The sequence below is a fragment of the Hydra vulgaris genome, chromosome 01, assembly GCF_038396675.1.
Source record: "Hydra vulgaris chromosome 01, alternate assembly HydraT2T_AEP".
Classification (NCBI taxonomy): Eukaryota; Metazoa; Cnidaria; class Hydrozoa; order Anthoathecata; family Hydridae; genus Hydra; species Hydra vulgaris.
Window position 1 is genome coordinate 5,982,671 of NC_088920.1, and position 6,744 is coordinate 5,989,414.

The window sequence follows — 6,744 nt, forward strand, 5'->3', positions numbered from 1 at the left end:
AAAACTTCGTTTTACTTAAGTTAACCGAAAGTTTATTTGGCCTAAACCATCCAGAAATTTTTTCTAATTCTTGATTCATTTATACGCACAGTTCGTTTATAATTTTTCCGGAGATGAAAAAGTTGCTATCATCAGCAAACATTGTGGTTGAAATTCTTTTTGATGTCCGATAGAGATCGTTAACATAGATTGAAAAAAGCGAAGGCCTAAGTATTTAACCCTGAGGAACACCACACTTTAATATAGAAGGATTAGAGAGTTTATTATCTCCATAGTATATAGATTGCACACGTTTATCTAAGTAGCTTTCTATCCATTTGTTCGTTCTACCCCTTATGCCATACATGTTAAGCTTTGATAATAATATTTTGTGGTCGACTGTATCAAAAGCCTTAGAGAGATCTATGAATACACCTAATGTAACTTCTCCGTTTGTAAATAGTTTTTTATTTCATCAACTGGGTAAAGGATTGCGTGTTCAGCTGATGTATTTTTTTGAAAGCCGAATTGTTTGGAGTAAATAAAATTATTTTCTTTAAAAAAAAGTATATACTCTATTGTGCATAATTCTCTCAAGTATCTTAGAGAATGTAGAAAGTATTGAAATTGGTCTGTAATTGCCTGTTTCACTTGTATCTCCTATATAATATCTCCAATAAGTAGTTTCACTACTTATTGGAGATATTACAGTAATGCATTCTGACAACTTTGCAATTGAAGAGCATGAAACAGTGTGAGTGATACTTCTAGACGGAGGCTGTAATGCCTGTGCCATTGTCAACACTGGTCCAGCATAAGCAAAGATATCATTGCAAATTGCCAAAAAATATGTTGAACTTCTTTTATAGTTGAAAACCCATTTTTTTACAATATTCAAAAGGCTATGGATATTATTGGTGGTTATGTTAAAGTCAAAATACTCATTTACTTCTTTAACAGTTTCAATGGATAACTCTCTATTTTTAATAAATACAACAAATATATGTCTGTTGACATATATCTGAAATGAGTGTAAGTCATTTCTTTCAGAAGGTAATGGGAAGCTATCAAGTAAATATTTTTTGCATGCACCTTGAAATATATGCAACTTTTTTGTTTAAGCCATGATACCTATAACAGTTGTAATATGGAGAAATACTTAGCAATTTGAAGAGTTTGTTATTAGAAAAGGAAAATAGAAAAGGCAGTTATTTAAAAAAAAAGCATACCTTTTATAACAAATGAATGTTAGATCAATAAATTTTTTTTAAATCTAAATAGAAAGCACAACAAAATTAAGTCAATATATGAAAATAAAACTTTCTTTTTCATTTAGTATTTTGCTAGTCATAACAAATGAAAAAATCTTTCCATAACAATCTAAATAAATATCTGAAAATCTAATAGACATTTATATATAAATTATAAATTTTAATAATAAATGTATCAAATGAAGTAATAAAAATCTAAAGATTATAGTTATTAAAAATTTGTTTAGATAAAATAATTTTAAAACGTAATTTACATTACGTGATAAAAGTAAGTAAAGACTATAAAGTTAAATTAAACCCTTGGAATATTAAATACAACAGATTATTTGCAATATTAAAATAAACAAAATCAAATACAAATATGTAACAATTGTATGTATTATTTATTATTTTTATTTTATTATTTTATTTTATTTTTTTTATTTTTTATTTTTTTATTTTATTTTTTATTTTGCCGTTTAACAAATTTGATAGTTTCCATAAATTTACAAATAAGTTAACGGCCGGAGCAAGGAGAAGGCATAATTTGCCTTATCGCCAAGCACCGTGTTACAATTTATAATTTTTACAAAGTTGCTTCAGGAATATATAACATAAATATAAAATTAAATGAATGTTTACAAAAGATATATAATAAAAAAAGTAAAATATCGTTTAATACTTTTGTATTTATATGTATGGTATACATATTTTCCTATTCTGTCGGCTGCCCTACCGTCTCTGTTGCCATTCCTTTTTTCAGATCTGCGGCCACGATCGTGTGTCGAAACACCTGAGTAAGGATGGCTATTGCCCTATCTAAAAACTTGCTTGTCTTTGCCATCGTGCTGGACCCACATCAAAAAAGATCGATTTGTCAAATGTCCTGGATTCTGTCTGCGATATATTTTATAGTCTTCATATGTAAGCGCTGGAACTAAAATATATATAATGAATAATATAAAAAATATATTTTACCAAAGATTACCAAAAATTGATATAAAATTAATAAAATTACAGATTTTTTTATTACCTTAATTTAAAAAAACTATAAAATATAAACTAACCAGTGGAAACAGTAGGAGATGCAACTAAAGATTGAATGATTGAAACTATTATTTCAATGAATTGAAATTATAAATAAAATAGTGTTTAACAAAAAAAAGTTTTACCAGTTGTAACAGTAGATGTAACATTTTTCTATCAGAAATCAGAAAGAAATATAATGTAAAATCTTACCACTGGTACTTGAACCACTGTTTTTTATAAATCTGTCTAAAAATGAAAATGCATTCAATTAAACTAAAACTTTAAGTATTTAATTCATCATATTAAAAAACAAAATGTACAAAACCATTATCAGTGACTCAAAAAAATAATATTAACTTAACAAATAATATAATAAAACTTTAATGTTCCTTACTAAAAGTTATTTCTAATACAGAAAAAAAGTAAAATCCAATAAATGAAACGATCAATAATATATATATATATATATAAATATATATATATATATATATATATATATATATATATATATATATATATATATATATATATATATGTATATATATATATATATATATATATATATATATATATATATATATATATATATATATATATATATATATATATATATATATATATATATATATATATATATATATATATACATCCGTGCACAAAAATATCAGGTTAAATAATAAAAAGGGTTGTTCATAAAATATATGACAGTCTTTTAAGGGATAGGTGCATTAAAAAGTGTCACTAAATATCACATGGGGGAAGAGTGTGGTTAGCTACAGTGAGACGTGACACATTTTTTCAAATTTAAATTCTAATCACAGCGGAATTAATGAACCTTTAAGAAAAAATTGCAAAGTCTGAGGTAAAATAAGAGATATTTTGTTAAAAAATAATGTCAGGTCTTATGTAGGGGGGAGGGGAGGGGTTGAGGATAATGTCACACGGAGGAGGGGAATCTAAAGAGTCAAAAAAGTATCACATATTTTTGGAACAGCCCCAAAGCAACTTTTTAAATGGTAAAAATAAAAAATAACGCTAACTGATTCTTTCTAGTGCCTGTTGATCTAAAGAATAAGAAAAAGTTCAATATCATGACATCATGACTTCTTTCTCAATTACGAAAAATGTTAATTATCAAATTAAATTATTTACATTCATAAATTTAAAAACATAAATGAAACATGTTATTTATATTTATACTTTTAACAAACAAACTGTCATTGATAAGCTAATTAATCCAACTGATATTAGCACTCTCAACATTGTCTGTCAATGACAAATTTGTTATTGACAATCTTCTACAGCCTTCTGTTGAATCGATTTCAGCCATTTGTCAATTGAATTGATACTAATTCTATAAATTATATAACTAATGAATAAATAAAAATATAATTTATGCCATACTTATTGTATACTAGCAGTATTAGTATATTACATATTATTATTTATGATTATTTATTTATAATAAATTTTTAGTAATAAGATAAGTATTGCAATAATAAATATTAATATTCTTTATTATGCAATACTAATAATATTACTAATAATATTTATTATTAAGCTTATCTATATTATTAGGCTTATCTATAATTTTATTAATAATATTTTATATAATATTTTTGATAATAATATAAGCTTAATTTTTGTCAACACTTAAATTTGCCTGATAATCTATAAATATATCGCTTAATCTACATTATATCATTTGTTTTCTACAGCCGCCCCTCTCGCCTAACCGATATCGTTAAAAACACAATATAGGTACCAAAAGTGCTGATCCTAATAGAGTATGTGCTGGTCCAAAAATACTCCTGAATTTTGGTAAGTGCTTAGATAATGTATAAACTTAAGAAACAGAATAGAATAGAAAAAATATAGACGGTATTTTCAACACTTGCTTAGTACAAGAATTACAGATTATTTTTAGATGTAGATAAATTCTATTTTAACGTTTGTAAATATAATATTCTACCTTCTAAAAAAACTCTATGTTTATATGAAACTCTAAAAAAATATACAACAAAACACCATCCTATCGCACCACCTAAACGCAAAGTTCTAAAAACGTGGAACCAGCATAGCACAAAAATCAACTACGTAAAACCCGGACTTCTGCGTACCTAATATATATATATATATATTTATAAATATAGCATCACCCAAATGGGGATGTTTAAATTTTAGCAAATTTTAAAGTGAAAACAAAGTTGTATAGATATAAATAAACGGAAAACATATATATATATATATATATATATATATATATATATATATATATATATATATATATATATATATATATATATATATTTATATATATTACTATACTTTCTAATATACATTATTAAATATATTATTTATATATAAATAACAAATATTAAAAAAGCAGTTCTAAATAATAAAACTTTTAAATATATGTAATATATATTTTAGGCAAAAAGTATTGCATTAAATTTCACTTAAAAGCTGAGACCTTTATCCCTCGTGTTTTATCCACTGAGACCTTTTATCCCTCGGTAAAAGGTCTCAGTGGGATAAAACCCGTAAATTATAAAATGCTGATGCAAAACATCTGTATTTTTGGTAAATATATTGCTTCATGTTGTTACTGTTGTAATTTGCAGGGTAAAAAAAAATTTCAGTTATCGTTATCAGTGGTTTTTTGAAACACTATTTGTAAATCTGGATTTATTTAATGCACATTAATTATTTTTTTTTTACGAAAACCAGCTGTGGAAATTTGTTCTACTTAATTTATCAAACTACCATAGTGATTTTACGGCTTTACGTGGTGGGAATAGTATTTAAGTAGTGTTTTCCGTTTATTTATATCTATACAACTTTGTTTTCACTTTAAAATTTGCTAAAATTTAAACATCCCCATTTGGGTGATGCTATATTTATAAATATAGCATCATCCAAATATAATGTTTTAGTTTTTACTGGATATTAATAAACCGAGTAAAAAAACGACAACAGTAATTTGCTTATCATTTTGTTTCCTATGCGTTAGTCGAAATATTTAGTTTGTGTAAAACCGAATATTTTTTTTCAAGTTTTAATTTAATTTAAGTATTTTACTCAATTTTCACATCTTAAAAATTTTAAAAGGATACCGGAAATTGTATAGGGCAACGGTCCTAAGTGCATTTATAAATACATTCAAGTTAAAATTTAGCCTTTACAAAGGCGTTGCTAGATATTTTGGACACCAATCGACTAAAAAAACATTATATGGGGCCATTCGTAAATTACGTACACAGTTATGGGATATTATGTAGGTGTGTACCAGTATATACAAATTTATTTCCCAAAAGCGTACGAATGCTTACATTGGGGGGGAGGGGGTGTTAATGATATTGAGTATGTTCGCGGTTTTGCCATCTAAATTCGATTTTATTTTTTTTTAAACATTGAATTTCACGTGTGTAACCAATCAGTGTTGTGTTTTTTTTTTTGACATCAGGCACAATTTTTTTTCTTTATAATTAATGAGCAAAGCCAACGACAACGGGGGGTTGGGGAGCTTGTTTCCCTACACTTTTTTTCTGAAGAACCTTTTTTTTTTTTAAAATATATCTAGATATAGAAGACTATTTTTGAAAATTGACAATTGTACCCCCACTTCGAAACACGTGTCGTCAGCCCTGATGAGGAGAGAAAAAGGGCGATAATCGTTCCAAATAACTAATATCTGACCATACCAAAACCCTTGCCTAATGTATCTACATGTTAATTGTAAAATCAACTACAGTGTGTGCAGTGCATTTCTGCGCTTTGATTTTATTGATGATCCAAGTGCAGAATTTTTTTTAGTTGGTGCACAAAAGTGTGCAGTATCAAAAAAAACAACCTTTAAACACAAACAAAAACGGAAGAATAGCTTTTCAAAAACGGTATCATGTTTAGAATAACGATGTTATTTTATACAATTTTACATTAAGGTGTAATATTGGGGTGAAAAAAAGATATTGAACAGACTAAAAAATACTAATTAATTAACTCAAATAAGCTCAGAAAATTATAGACATTATTATATTTAAAATCATTTTGTATTTTGTAAAATTTTGTATCCCCTCCATCTAAAATTTTTTTTTCAAATAAGTACATAAAGTAACATTTTTTTGTAGTTATTTTAGGTCCTTCCAGAAGTCCTTACGGTCACAGAGCACCTTAATTAAGAATACAGAGAAATGTCAAATAAAATATTTTGTTTTTTTTTGTTTTTAATGTTTTTAAATATTTATGCGTTGAGCAAAGGATTTATTTTGAAAAAAAATTATGCGTACGTACGCTGTGGGAGGAAGGGGGGGAAGGGTAGACAATATTGTAATAAATGTAAAAATAATAATGTAATAAAAACAATATTGTAAGCGCTTTTTGATACAACAATGTAAAAAAATATATATACAGCAAGCGCTTTTTAATACAATCTTATTTATAGTTGAAACATCGGCTTTACGACTTTGTTTGACAAGCACAGTTT